This window comes from Struthio camelus, chromosome 20, assembly GCF_040807025.1.
Source record: "Struthio camelus isolate bStrCam1 chromosome 20, bStrCam1.hap1, whole genome shotgun sequence".
Classification (NCBI taxonomy): Eukaryota; Metazoa; Chordata; class Aves; order Struthioniformes; family Struthionidae; genus Struthio; species Struthio camelus.
In genome coordinates, this window is record NC_090961.1 from 11,595,450 (window position 1) to 11,608,135 (window position 12,686).

General features: G+C 49.4%; 1 pseudogene; it reads right to left on the minus strand.

The window, feature by feature from the left end:
- Positions 1–571: 571 nt before the first annotated feature.
- LOC138061759 (P2Y purinoceptor 4-like) lies at positions 572–12,435 on the minus strand (annotated as a pseudogene).
- Between the last annotated feature and the right edge of the window lie 251 nt (positions 12,436–12,686).

Below are 12,686 nucleotides of genomic sequence, written 5' to 3' on the forward strand. Positions count from 1 at the left end.
AAATGTCGTGGAAAGACTGCCAAGGCTTGTCCATGCATTGGACTACTACCCTCTGCTGCTCTTCCATGTGGGCGCTAACAACACAAAAGGCAAACTGGAAACCATCAAACGGGACTTCAGAGCTCTGGGAATGGTGGTGAAGGGTCTGGGAGCCCAGGTCGTTTTCTCCTCAATCTTGCCTGTGAGGGGGAAGGATGGGAGGAGGAGTAGACGAGTTTTCCAAGTTAACAGCTGGCTGCGCCGCTGGTGTTGGCAACAGGGCTTTGGTTTCTATGACCATGGGACCCTGTTTGAAGATCAACAGCTGATGGGGAGAGACGGGATCCACCTTACCAAGCGGGGCACGCGTGTCTTTGCCAACAGATTGGCCAGCCTGGTAAGGAGGGCTTTAAACTAGGCAAGATGGGGGAAGGGGAGTGGTATAGTGGCAGGGGAGTCAGTAAAACACCGCTCAAGTCAGGATGCCTCCAGCGGGTGCATACAGCCAGGGGAGACAGCATGGGACATGGCTATGGAGGATCCTCTTGCACCTCTCCTGGGAAGCCTGCGTGCTTGACTGGCTCTCTGGAATGCCTGTATAGCAATGCACGCAGCATGGGGAATAAACAGGAAGAGTTAGAGATCTGTGTGCGGTCGCAGGGCCATGATCTCCTTGCAGTGACAGAGACATGGTGGGATAGTTCACATGACTGGAACGCTGTCATGGACGGCTACGTGCTTTTTAGGAAAGACAGGCCAGGAAGGCGAGGTGGTGGAGTTGCTCTTTATGTGAGGGAGCAACTAGAATGTGTGGAGCTCTGCCTCGGGGTGGATGAAGAGCAAGTGGAGAGCCTATGGGTAAGGATTAAAGGGCAGGCTAACATGGGTGACACTGTTGTGGGGGTCTACTACAGGCCACCTGATCAGGAGGAAGCCATAGATGAGGCCTTCTACAGACAGCTGGAAGTAGCCTCACCATCACAGGCCCTGGTTCTCATGGGAGACTTCAAGCACCCTGACATCTGCTGGGAAGACAGCACAGCTAGGCACAAACAGTCGAGGAGGTTCCTGCAGAGGATTGATGATAATTTCTTGACCCAGGTGGTGGAGACGCCAACAAGGAGAGGTGCAATGCTAGACCTTGTACTAACAAACAAAGAAGGTCTAGTTGGAGAGGTGAAGGTTGGGGGCAGCCTTGGCTGCAGTGACCATGAGATGGTGGAGTTCAGGATCCTACGAGGAGGGAGCAGGGCAATGAGTAGGATTGCAACGCTGGACTTCAGGAGAGCTGACTTTGGCCTCTTCAGGGGAATCTCATGGGGTAGGGCCCTAGAAGGAAGAGGGGTCCAAGAAAGCTGGTTAATATTCAAGTATCACCTCCTCCAGGCTCAAGATCGGTGCATTTCTTACTTTCTGAGTAAGAAATCCAGCAAAGCGGGCAGGAGACCTGCATGAATGAGCAAGGAACTCCTGGCAAAACTCCAACAGAAGAAGGAAGTGTACAGAATGTGGCAAAGGGGACAGGCCCCTTGGGAGGAATATAGGGACGTTGTCAGAGTCTGCAGGAAAGTGACGAGGAAGGCTAAGGCCCATTTGGAATTAAATCTGGCAAGGGATGTCAAGGACAAGAAGAAGGGGTTCTTCAAATACATCAATAGCAAAAGGAAGACTAGGGAAAATGTCGGCCCGCTGACACACCAGAAGACTGTGCTGACATTCAGAGGGAGCTGGACAGGCTAGAGAGCTGGGCAGAGAGGAACCTCATGAAATTCAACAAAGGCAAGTGCAGGGTCCTGCACCTAGGGAGGAATAATCCCATGCACCAGTACAGGCTGGGGGCTGACCTGCTGGAAAGTAGCTCTGCCGAGAAGGACCTGGGAGTGCTGGTGGACAACAAGTTGAGTATGAGCCAGCAATGCGCCCTTGTGGCCAAGAAGGCCAATGGTATGCTGGGGTGCATTAGGCAGAGTGTTGCCAGCAGGTCGAGAGGTTGTGGAGTCTCCTTCCCTGGAGATATTCAAAACTCGTCTGGATGTGAGCCTGGGAAACATGCTTGAGCAGGGGGGTTGGACTAGATGATCTCCAGAGGTCCCTTCCAACCTCAACCATTCTGTGATTCTGTGACTTACAACCTGACTTTCTAGTACTTCCTTTTAACCCGGTTTATTTGCTCCGATGCACAGCTATAAATTGGCAAGAGAGCTCAAGGTGACCTGGCAGCATCATCTGCTGCCTCCCACCACTGGGGCAGGATGACTACACGTCACCTTCTGGGTCAAGCCCAAGCCAGGCCCCGTCCGAGGTGTCGGGGCCGTGCGTGGGGCTGCCCGCAGCCGCTCGCCCCGGTGCGTTTCCCGGCACTGGGAGACACCAGGGGCAGCACGCCGTGCTCTGACTCAGAGCAGCTGAACTGTGTCCAAGCGCAAACAGAGCCGGCGTCACGGCCCGGGAGCTGCTCAGCGCCCGCCTGGACCTTGCTCTCCTTCGGTTTCTTGGTGCAGTTAAAAAAATGCATTTCATTGTTATTTTCTTGTTAGGCAAATAAGTCTCGCCAGGTGCAAACAGAGCTGCTATTGTTCCTCTGTTTTCCTTTCCTGCTGGCACAGCCTGGTTTTTTCAGCCGTATCGGTGCCGCAGCAGGGATTAGATTGCGGTGCTGGACTGGGGCAACAGATGCCCTCCAGCTGTCCTTGGCACAGGCGAGAAGCAGCACGTCTCTGGTCCCCAGCCAGCGGGGTGCCCCAGGGCATCCGCCTGCTGTGTGGGCACCGTCCCACCGCTGCGCGGCAGGGACATCCTCCGTGTCCCATGGGAACTCGATCCAAGGCAGCCAAGGGCAAGGCTCTCTCTGGTTGCCCTCCCACTGAGGTCCGTTCGTCAGTGTCAGACTAGCAAAGCCCCGGGGAGGCCAATGCTTGGACTGCTTGTCACAGCAGTGGTGTTTTGCAGTGAGCTCCCCACACCAGCTCCGGCGCATGCTGCAGCCCAAGGTTGCACCAGGCTGCATCAGCCAGGGGCACCCAAGGGGTTCATAGGGTTCAGCTCAGTTTAATAACGGGAAGAAATAAATGTTGTCTTCTTCTAGGAAGAAATGCAGCTGTAAGGCAATGAGAGAGCATTCGTGTCCCAGCAGAAGTGGATTCTGGCTCTTGTTGTGTTGGTTTTGGTGGGATCAACCCCAGCTAAGCAGCCCTGCTGATACTCAGTCTGGCTTAGCGTGCCACTAAACAGGAGGCCTGCGCAGCAGGTTTCAGTGAGCATTTTTTTACCGGAACTGGTATCTGGGACATTCAAAGGCACCTTGGGGGCAGGAGTTACAATTCTCATTGATTTCTAAACAATTTCCAGATCCAGTTGTGGCCTTGTCTGTCCAACTCATAAGGCACCACAGTCCTGGTCGCCTTCCCAGTAGTCCCATCTACGTGCCCTGCTTTCCCAGCCAGGCATCAACTAAAAAGCTTCCTCCTCTTCACTCAGATCCCTCTTGCAAACATTTATTCTGCATGAGCCTCCATCATAATCAGCCCTGGAGATCTGTGGGAGCTTTCAAGGTGCTCTTCACCAGGAGATGAGTTTTCAAAGCCAGCTTTGTGGCTGGCTTTCTCAGAAGCAGGAGAAGCCAACAGAGAGCTCCAGCTTGGAGATCTCACGGGACACCGCATTTATGTTTCAAACCTCTGGATTCACCTCCCAGTGACCAATTTTCAATTTTTTTCTAAGTCCAGTTCTAGCTGTTGTGGGCACAGAGATAAACTCCAAATGCAACCTTCACCTCCCTTTGATGTTTGCCAAAATTAGCTGCTAGAGCACAGAGTCTGCAAGTCTTGCAATCATTTCAAAGCCAGTTTAGTGGTTTGGAGCCCTAACTCTTGATTTTTGAGCTGTTGGAAGAGGAAGGACACTTTCATGGCAGGCACAAAGTCAAGGTAGTGTCCAGTTAATGCCATAAGAAGGCTAATGAGTTGATCTTTGGCATGGCATGCTCATCCTGGCTGTGGTTATATTTTATCATCTCGTAAACAGGAAGCACGTTTGCAAGTCACCAAATAAAAATGTGGGCAAGTGACTGTCATTCCTCCCAAGTAAATTAAGGCGGGCAGGTTCTGGTACACTGGGTTGCCCCACAGCAGACCAAAGCTGAGACAAATTACATACCTGAATGACCTCAGCCCTGCACAGGACACAGGGAGGCAAATCCAAGGGCATTCCCAAGCCACACGTCACTAGCCAGCTGTCCCAGAGGAGTCCTTTCTCACACAGGAAAGTGCTACAAACGTTTGGAAGGACTCTGACGTCATAAGAAAACCCCTTGACAGCTCGTTACACCATGGGTTTAATCCAGCATCTTTTCTACTCATTGTGTTTAATGTGCAGTTGGGCTGACCTTTCCCTGGGGCGGGGGGAGAGAGTTGATACACCATCTTTGCTGTGCTATTTGGTGAGCTTAAATACCAAAAGGTAAAATAAAAACCGGTGGATCAAAACTGGACCAGGACCTCCACGTCTCCTGTTCACAAAGAGGGACTGCCAAAAGTTCCCTAAGATCAAACGTGTCTGAGATGTAATGATTTTGTTAGAGTTACTATAATAATCAGTAACTGCTTAAAGGAAGTATATGTGATAGTATTTGTGGTGGCACTTGGTGTAGATTCTGTTTTTTCAATGTAAAATATGATATTCACTTGGAAGACTGCAGACACATTTTGGTTCCTGACCATTTGCTGTATCTATCCTTGACTGAACAACTATTGCTTATAAAGCCAATTGTTCTAGTTGAATTAATAATTATCAGTTAGTTAAGAATAGAAAGGTAAATGTTGACCTGGAAAGGATTTAGCATCAAAATTATTAGAGTTATGCTCCCTGGTGGAATAAGAAGGGACTATCCTGGTTCAGTTCCTCCCTGATACTTGCTTACCCAGGTTTTGAAACATCAGGCTTCAGCTTTCAAAATTGTTTGACACTTTGGCAAATACCCACAACTGAATGAGTTACTGGCAACTGGCAACTAATCACTTACGTTGTCAGCAGACAACGGACAAATACAAATGTCCCCTTCTTTATGTATCATAGCAATAACACAAAAATATTTCCGCCTCTAACTAAGAGCCCAAAACCCCACTGCTGCTTAACGCCACCCACGCGCCTACGTGGGGCAGGACTTTGGAGGCTACCTGAATTTTGCAATGTGATTTATCCAACAACAATGTTACTAACAGCAGGGAACGATACCTTTTTGTCTGATCTTGCAAGGCATGTTAAAGACACAAATTCAGTTAAACTTCACAACAATCCCCCTGTGAGGCCAGTGGGCAGGTATTAGAGCCAAGCCAAGTTAAAACATGAGTTTCTCAACCACTTCTGCCTTGCTCTTGATACCAGTTTCTAATGTAAATACATTTTTGTTCTAATTCAAGTGTCTAACCAGTGTCTAATTCAAGAGTAAATGCAGCATTTGCTGGTTTATGTTGGCAGATAGCAAGTGACCGATTATAGAAGGGAGCGGGTGGGCACAGAGGTGGCTCCAACAGCCAAAGTACCCAAGCAAGCCTGCTCTGGTGTCCTCCAAGGCCCTCACAGGGCTGGAGTGGGGTGCTAGGAAACAAAAGATTTATGACAATCCCAGCTGCAACCCAGTTCCCTCTTGGAGACAGCAACCACCTCCTTGTTCTGGCCATGGTACTACTAAGAGCAGTTATTATAGCTTGCTCCAGAGAACTCAGACAAAAATCAAGTTCTCCTTGTGTCTAGCTTTGTTCATACAGGTAGGAAAAGACAGTTACTATCCCAGAAGATTTTCAGTTGAAAGAGGCAAGACTGAAAAAGGAAGGACAATCAGTCCTGTTTCAGAGATGGAGAAGCGAAATACGAAACCTCTTTCATGCTCATGGAGTAAGTTTAAAGCAAAGTCTAAAAATAAACCTAGAGTTTCCAAGCTGTTGCGTTAACTGGAGGAGCATCTCCTTTCTCTGCCGCTCTGGTTCCTCTCTCTAATACTTGCTCCATTGCCTTCTTTGCCATAGTTTGCAACACAATAACACCCTATGGTGACATGAAAACTCGCTCAAAGGTGCCGAGTCATTTATTCAGCACCAGTTCTGCTTGGCTGGTTCTGTTTTAGGCAGAGATGAATCAAGCCAGGGCACAGGGAAATGCTGGAGCACATGATGCTAAAGGAAATGTCATTACAGCTCTGCCCACTCACTCTTTTTAAAATAATTTTTGCACCTCACTTTCCATTATGAATATCTAGTTTGGAGCTCACAGAACTGGAGCCTCCAGCACTGCCCTCCTCATGTCCTCCAGCATGAAACTCAGGGTAACAAGGGCATCTCTCCCCCACAAAATTATAAGGTGTTTTTTTTTTTTTAAACGTTATAGTGTATTGCTGGTCTTTGGATTGCAAAAACCCACAAAATGCAAAGTATATGCAAAGCAGGAAGGGTCAACCCTTCTCCCAAGCTTTTGGAAAAGATTGTTTCAGCTGTTTGCTGTTCCAAATTGCTGTTTACCTCCTGCCCAGTTCAGATCAGCTCAGTACTCCAGGTCGGATCTGCTTCCTCCATCCAATCCTTTTGCCTCCCATGTCAGCCCAGTATCCCTGTTCTCATCCTGCTGCCCGTCAGCACCCAGTTCCCAGCCATCCTGGCCAGCATAAGAACTTCTGCCTGCCAGCTCTTTCCCCTCCGTATCAGCCAGTCCAGCTCCCAGCTCGCTGCTTTTGTCCCCATTAGCTCAGTCCCTTCCACTTCCTTCTGCTCCTGCTGGGCTCCTTCTGCTCCTGCTGGGCTCCTTCTGCTCTCCCCATCAGGGAGTGGCAGAGAAGAGAGCAACCACTTCCCACCATGCCAGAGCCACAGGGAAAAGAAGTTGTTTGTCCTGGGGTGTCGGGCTCCTCGGGGCCCAGGCACCTATCTCCAAAGGGTGCTGGAAGGAGAAGAAGGTGCCAAAACACAGTTCCCTGCTGCAAGGCGTATGAACCATTGAATGAGAGCAGCCGGATGACAGGCATCTGGGCCTGCTCACCTTCAACTTCATGCAAACCGGGTAACACGCCAAAACAAAAAAAGGTGCCAGTCTCCATTTGCATTTAGTCTCCAGATTTCTGCATCTGTTCTCTTCCAAGAGGCCTTTTCCACCCCAGGCTGCCACCCAGCAGTGGGGTGGCGGGAGCTCCCTGCACACTTTCAGCCCAATTTCTGAGGACAAGAAACAATCTCCTGAGCAGGGCACATGCATGCTCCTGTTTCCCAGGCCTTTCCAACACTATATGCAGGGTTCCTATCAGGCTGATAAAGCTGTGAGGGGCAGAGAGAGCACCTAAGCTTGGATTCACTCACTGCAAGTCCTGCAATAACACCATGATAGTGAGCACTATAACATTGATAACAAAATCATCATCATCATCTTCCACAGCAGGGTTTGTACAGCACCGTTTTCCAGATAATCTTCCCGTTAGTAGAAGCAGCCCAAGAGCTCAGGCCCAGCTGGCATCAGCCTGGAAATACCAGGGAGGGGAAGGAGTTTTTCACCACCTCTCTTGGCCCCACCTTCTATCCTGTTTTCCCAGGGCATCCTACAGAGTAAATATTACCTTTGCCCCATAGAGACTGGCACGCTTTAAGATTTAAAACCTCAGACAACCCCTGGGTCAACATTGATGCCATAATCATCAAGAGCAAGAGCAGGCTGCTCCGCAGGAGAAGGGGAGCTGGAGCTGAGGGTGGCAGCAAGGCAAGATGGGTAGTGTCCTCCTCGCCAACGGTGCAGTCCCACAGGACTCGAATAAGGAGAGCAGAGAAGGTCCAGGGATCACAGCTGGGGGCAGCCAGGGTCCAGGTTGCCAGACAAGTCCACAATGATGAGACAAGGTCCAAGGTCAAGCCAGAAAGTCAAGTCAGCAAGGCAAGCTCAGGATCAGCAAGGATTATAGCACCTTCTCTGGTGATGCCGGGGCTGGATCAGGCCACTTTCTACAGGGACCAAGTTTTTATTCTAAAATGAAACAAGGTATTGCCTGCTTCCTGAAAACCAGGCTTCAGGGGCTTGTCACCCTTCCCCAGGCAGCTTCCCCTATCCATGCATCTCCTTCCTGTACAGCTCATCCATGGATCACCGCTTGCCACCTCTTACTTTCACCTGGAAAGAACCAACAGACTGGTGAGACTGAGCTTGGCCCCATCCCAACAGCATCCAGGTCACGATTTCCTCCAGGGACTGGGGAGCTGCTGACCTCTGTGCTGCCAAGGAGGAAACCAGGCATCTGGAAGTGAGTTATTTTTCCCTGTGCCTGGGTGCTGGGTTCAGAGTCCTGCACACTCCTCAGCTCACCACTCACACAGACACTACTCCTGATGGGAAAGAAAATGCACAGCAAAATGTTCATGGGCAGGAAATTCCTTTTGCAGGATGGCCGTTTTCACAAGACTTTCTCCTGATTTATGGCTTTAGGTGTAAATTCTCCCCATTTCCTCCTTGCCTCCAACAGGGTTTGACCATTTCAGTAGCGTGGGAGAATCCAATCTGGGAGATCCAATTACCTGATCTCCTCCTTGTAGCTGCCAGTTTACGGGGTATGACTAGGAGAAGCAAGTAGCCAGAGCTTCCTTACGCACCACAGAGTCCCTACCTGCAGGAATGACCTCTCAGTAACGTTGGGGGGAACACAGAGAAATCCTGAAACTCTTGCAATTCTGCCAGGCTGAATTGCCACCAGCGGCTCCGGGGACTCTGTGGACAGTACAAAAGAAGGAAGAAGCTTGGGATCTGGCTCTTAGAGTAAACAGCCACCCTGATGGATGCCCTGGGAAGGTCTCGAATGGCTCCCAGAAATTTCATGCCTTGTGCTCCAGCATTTGTGGAAGGAATAAGCACAGGTCTTCTTAAACTTCTCGTTAGCAAATACATAGATCAGGGGATGCAGACAGCGGTTTGCCATAGTGAAAACTCAGCAGATGTAGTGGGAAACTTCCACTTGGTGCAAGAACTTGCAAGACATGCCGCAGTACTTCACAATTACGCCGACAACAGTTCTGCAGATGTGTAGAGGCCCAAAGCCGCTACTATCACCAAAGACGCTACTATCATCTGTAAAGACCTTTTCTTCATATTCTTGCCTCTGGAGCTTTTATTTGCCGTTTTAGCAATGGCAGCTCCCAAAATAGCACCAAAGGCCAAGGAAATGGCAAAGAGGAGGAGGAAAGAGAGTAAACTTACAGCCATACTGTGGAAGAAGTAAACAGAGGCCAACTCTGACTGGTGAATATTCAAGCGTTTTTTGGTAAGCCATTGACAAGCAAAGTCTTGAGGAGGAAGAAGAAAGGCAGTCCCTGGACAAAGGTGACAAGCCACACAAATAAGCACAGCTTTCTTAAGAAAGCTCTCTTCTTCCAGAAGGACTTGTTCTTGTACCATACAACAACAAAGTACCGGTGAATGCAGACAAGCATCAGGAAGTAGATGCTGCTTTACCTATGGATGCCATGCAGGAACACTGCTAGCTGGCAGAGAAACTGCCCAAACGGCCACCGGTTGTCCAGGCTGAAATAGGCAATCCTGAATGGAGCAGCAGGGATGATCAGGACATCTCCCAGGACCAGGCTAAACTGGAGGATCATGCCTGAACCCCACTTTGTGATGCGGAAGCAGAATACCCAGAAGCTCATGCCATTCAGAAGGACACAGCCCAGGAGGAGCAGGGTCCCCACGGCAGGGATGGCAAAGCGCAGCTCCTGGGGCATGCCTTCCATGCTGGTGTTCATGATGCTGAGGGAGGCCTGTGGCTCTAAGGACTTAGGAGAAATCTCTGCGCTGCTGAGACCTGACCTACAAAGGATGAGATGGAAAAGAGAAAGCAGTGAAACTACTAGGGCTCATCATCTTGCCTTGTACTAGTCAAGGCTGAGCTTGACTGGAGGCAACAACAGTGCAAGCAGCAGAGGTAAGTTTTCACACGGGATTGCTGGTCGTGAAGATCTACGGCCAAAAGACAACCACTGATTATCCCAGCCACCAGAGAATGAGACCTGGCAAATGCAAGGGGCCACATCTTGCTTTTCACAGGCAAATACAACCCGGTGGGAATCAGACTCAAACTTGCTATTCTCAGCTTGGCTTTCTCTAATTGTGCTGCAAAAGAAAGAGAAAGGGCTACAGGGAACAACAGGAGCAGCTTAAATGTTCACCACTGCTAACTCCCGAGGTGAGAAGATGAAATAATGATGCTGTTACTGCTTGGCTCCAAAAGCCTTTGCATTTCAAAGCACTTGTATGCTCCCAGCATCATCACACTACAGAGACTTCGGTAGGTTTTGTTACAACCTGATCAGCAAGCAGCTCCCTGAAATACTCCCTGTCCGCTGTCAGACTTCACAGCTCTGCAGACCGAGCAGCCCACACGTGCCCCTCAGTCCTCCTTGCTCAACTGACGTGTCCAGACTTCTTAGTAGGTGTCCTGCCAAGCACAGCGTAACACCCCATCGGGTACAAGGTGCTGCTGTTTATTCACAGTGTGGCAAAGGGAGCATCTCTGCTGCATGAGCTGGGCCTCTTTCCTAGAGGGAGGGCTGTGGAACAGGCTGCTGCCTGCTCCTTCTACCGGCGCTGGCCAGTGCCTTGTAGGTAGCTACAAGGAGGAGAGAGACCGTCATGGCCAGCGCTGAGCTCTGCCAGACAGGCACCAGACTCTGTCCTATTTGGGCACAGGTTATATGGGCCTGTTGGCATCTCACCAGCAGGTTGAATGCTAGGCAAATGCATCCTTAATAAAGCACTTACCTGGCCATTTGGAGCCTTACAGCTGTATCTGGATGATCTGAAACCAGTTACCAGTTTAAGCAATTGGATTACACCCTGGTTCTAATACCAGTCACTGCTCTGTCTGCATTTGGGATATAACCATGCTGCAGCTGGGCAACTCCCCAAACTGCTCTCAGCCACTTTGGGATAACGGCTCTTGGCAAAGAGCCGTTTCCAGGAAGACTGCCATTAGCCTGTCTAGCAGGCCCCAGCATTGACTAGCTGGCCTGCTCGCGCCCTGTAGCGGCGGTGGTCACAGGTTGCCTTTCTGAAACCCACATCTGAGTGATGGGACAGGACTGCTGCTGGGACTGACTATATGGGAGAGAACAGGCTTGGAGGAGTTACCTGGGACTTGCTCAGAGCTGAAGTGCTCTTAGACATGGGCACCTTCATTCTCTCCTGGCTTCTGTCAGCTGTAGAAACTTGCAATTAAAATGCGCCTTTCTGCTTGCTCCGGAACGACTGAATGTGGTGGCTGGTGAAGGAATGTGGCTTGAAGAGCTCCAAAGTTCCTCTGCACTTGGGATTCCCCAAGACTGGCTGAACACAAGGTGCCATTTCCTCATTCTAGCTTTTAACTCCTACTTAAGCTAAACCAGGAGTCTGAGCCATGGACAGGGGAGCGCTAGGTATTACTTGCTAAACTGTCAGCTAAAGAGATTGGCTTCTAATACATAGAGGTGTACTGAAATCGCGGGCATACACGTTTCCATTAACAGTCTGTTTAGCAATCTGCCCCTGCTTCTCACTGCTTTTGCCCCAAATGTGACTCTTTCCAAACTAAGGGTTTTTTATAAGGATTTGCTGCTACCTTCTGGCATCATTATCCACAAAGCTTTCCAGTTGCTCCCCCCAGAAAAACCAGATTCAGGTCACGCTGGCGACAAGCAGATTCTTTCTTCTCTTCCCAAAGCGGGACAACTGTGACGTGAGCTGCTCAGCAATCAGGGTGATGGGAATCTGCAAGACCATCACCTTCATCTTCCCTACACTAGTGAGGATCTGGGTTCGAGATATGGGTTGACCCCACTCTGTAGAAAGCTAGTGTTAATATAAATGACAATTTCTTTATGAAGGAGACAGAGAATTTCTACTCTGAGCAAGAGGCAAAATTGAGCAATAAGAAGAAAACAGCTAAGAATTACTCAAAAAATTGAAATCAGCCTTAACGTAACATGGCAAAGTGGAAAAAGATGCAATTTTCTCTTAACTTGAAAGTGAATTATGCAAACCATTAGCCATACATTTATCTCAGAAACAACAGTAGAAGTTAAAACTAGTCTGGATTTGAAGTAGAGGAACCAAGACTAGGATCCGACCTGCATCTCTGCAATAGGAATTTTGCTCACTCTTTATGTTAAAAAAACTCTCCTGTTTTAGCCCCTATGAAACCTCTATAGTATTGCACAGCTTTACAATCATGGGGAGTTTTGCCTTTACAAATTGGTTCCTGTAGGCATTGATTGTTAAAATAGCATATTAATAAAATGTTGCACCAGCCACGTGGGAGACTTACCCCCTTCATCCACGGGGAGTCAGCCAGCAACGCTCCAGCAAGGAGCTACGGCCAGCAGCAGAGAGGCAGCAGCAGCCGAGCTCGTTCAAACTTGCAGAGAGAAGAAATGCTGAACAGGAAGAGGCATCTGCCACCGTCCAGTTGTGCAATGAAAAAGAGAACTCAGTGGTGAAACTGCAGCAGTTCAGAGAACTGCACGCAGTTAAAAAAAAAAAAAAAAGCCGATTTATGGGAACAACTTGTTTTCCTAAAAGGCCACCAAAACCGGGAGCCTCCTGAATTGCTCGTACTGGGGGCCTGGGAGGCACCTAGGAGTCACCTGGGAGTGAACCATGGCTCCTGCAAGTTGACAACACAGGCAAAGCAACTGCTTTGACAAGTGGCACGTAAC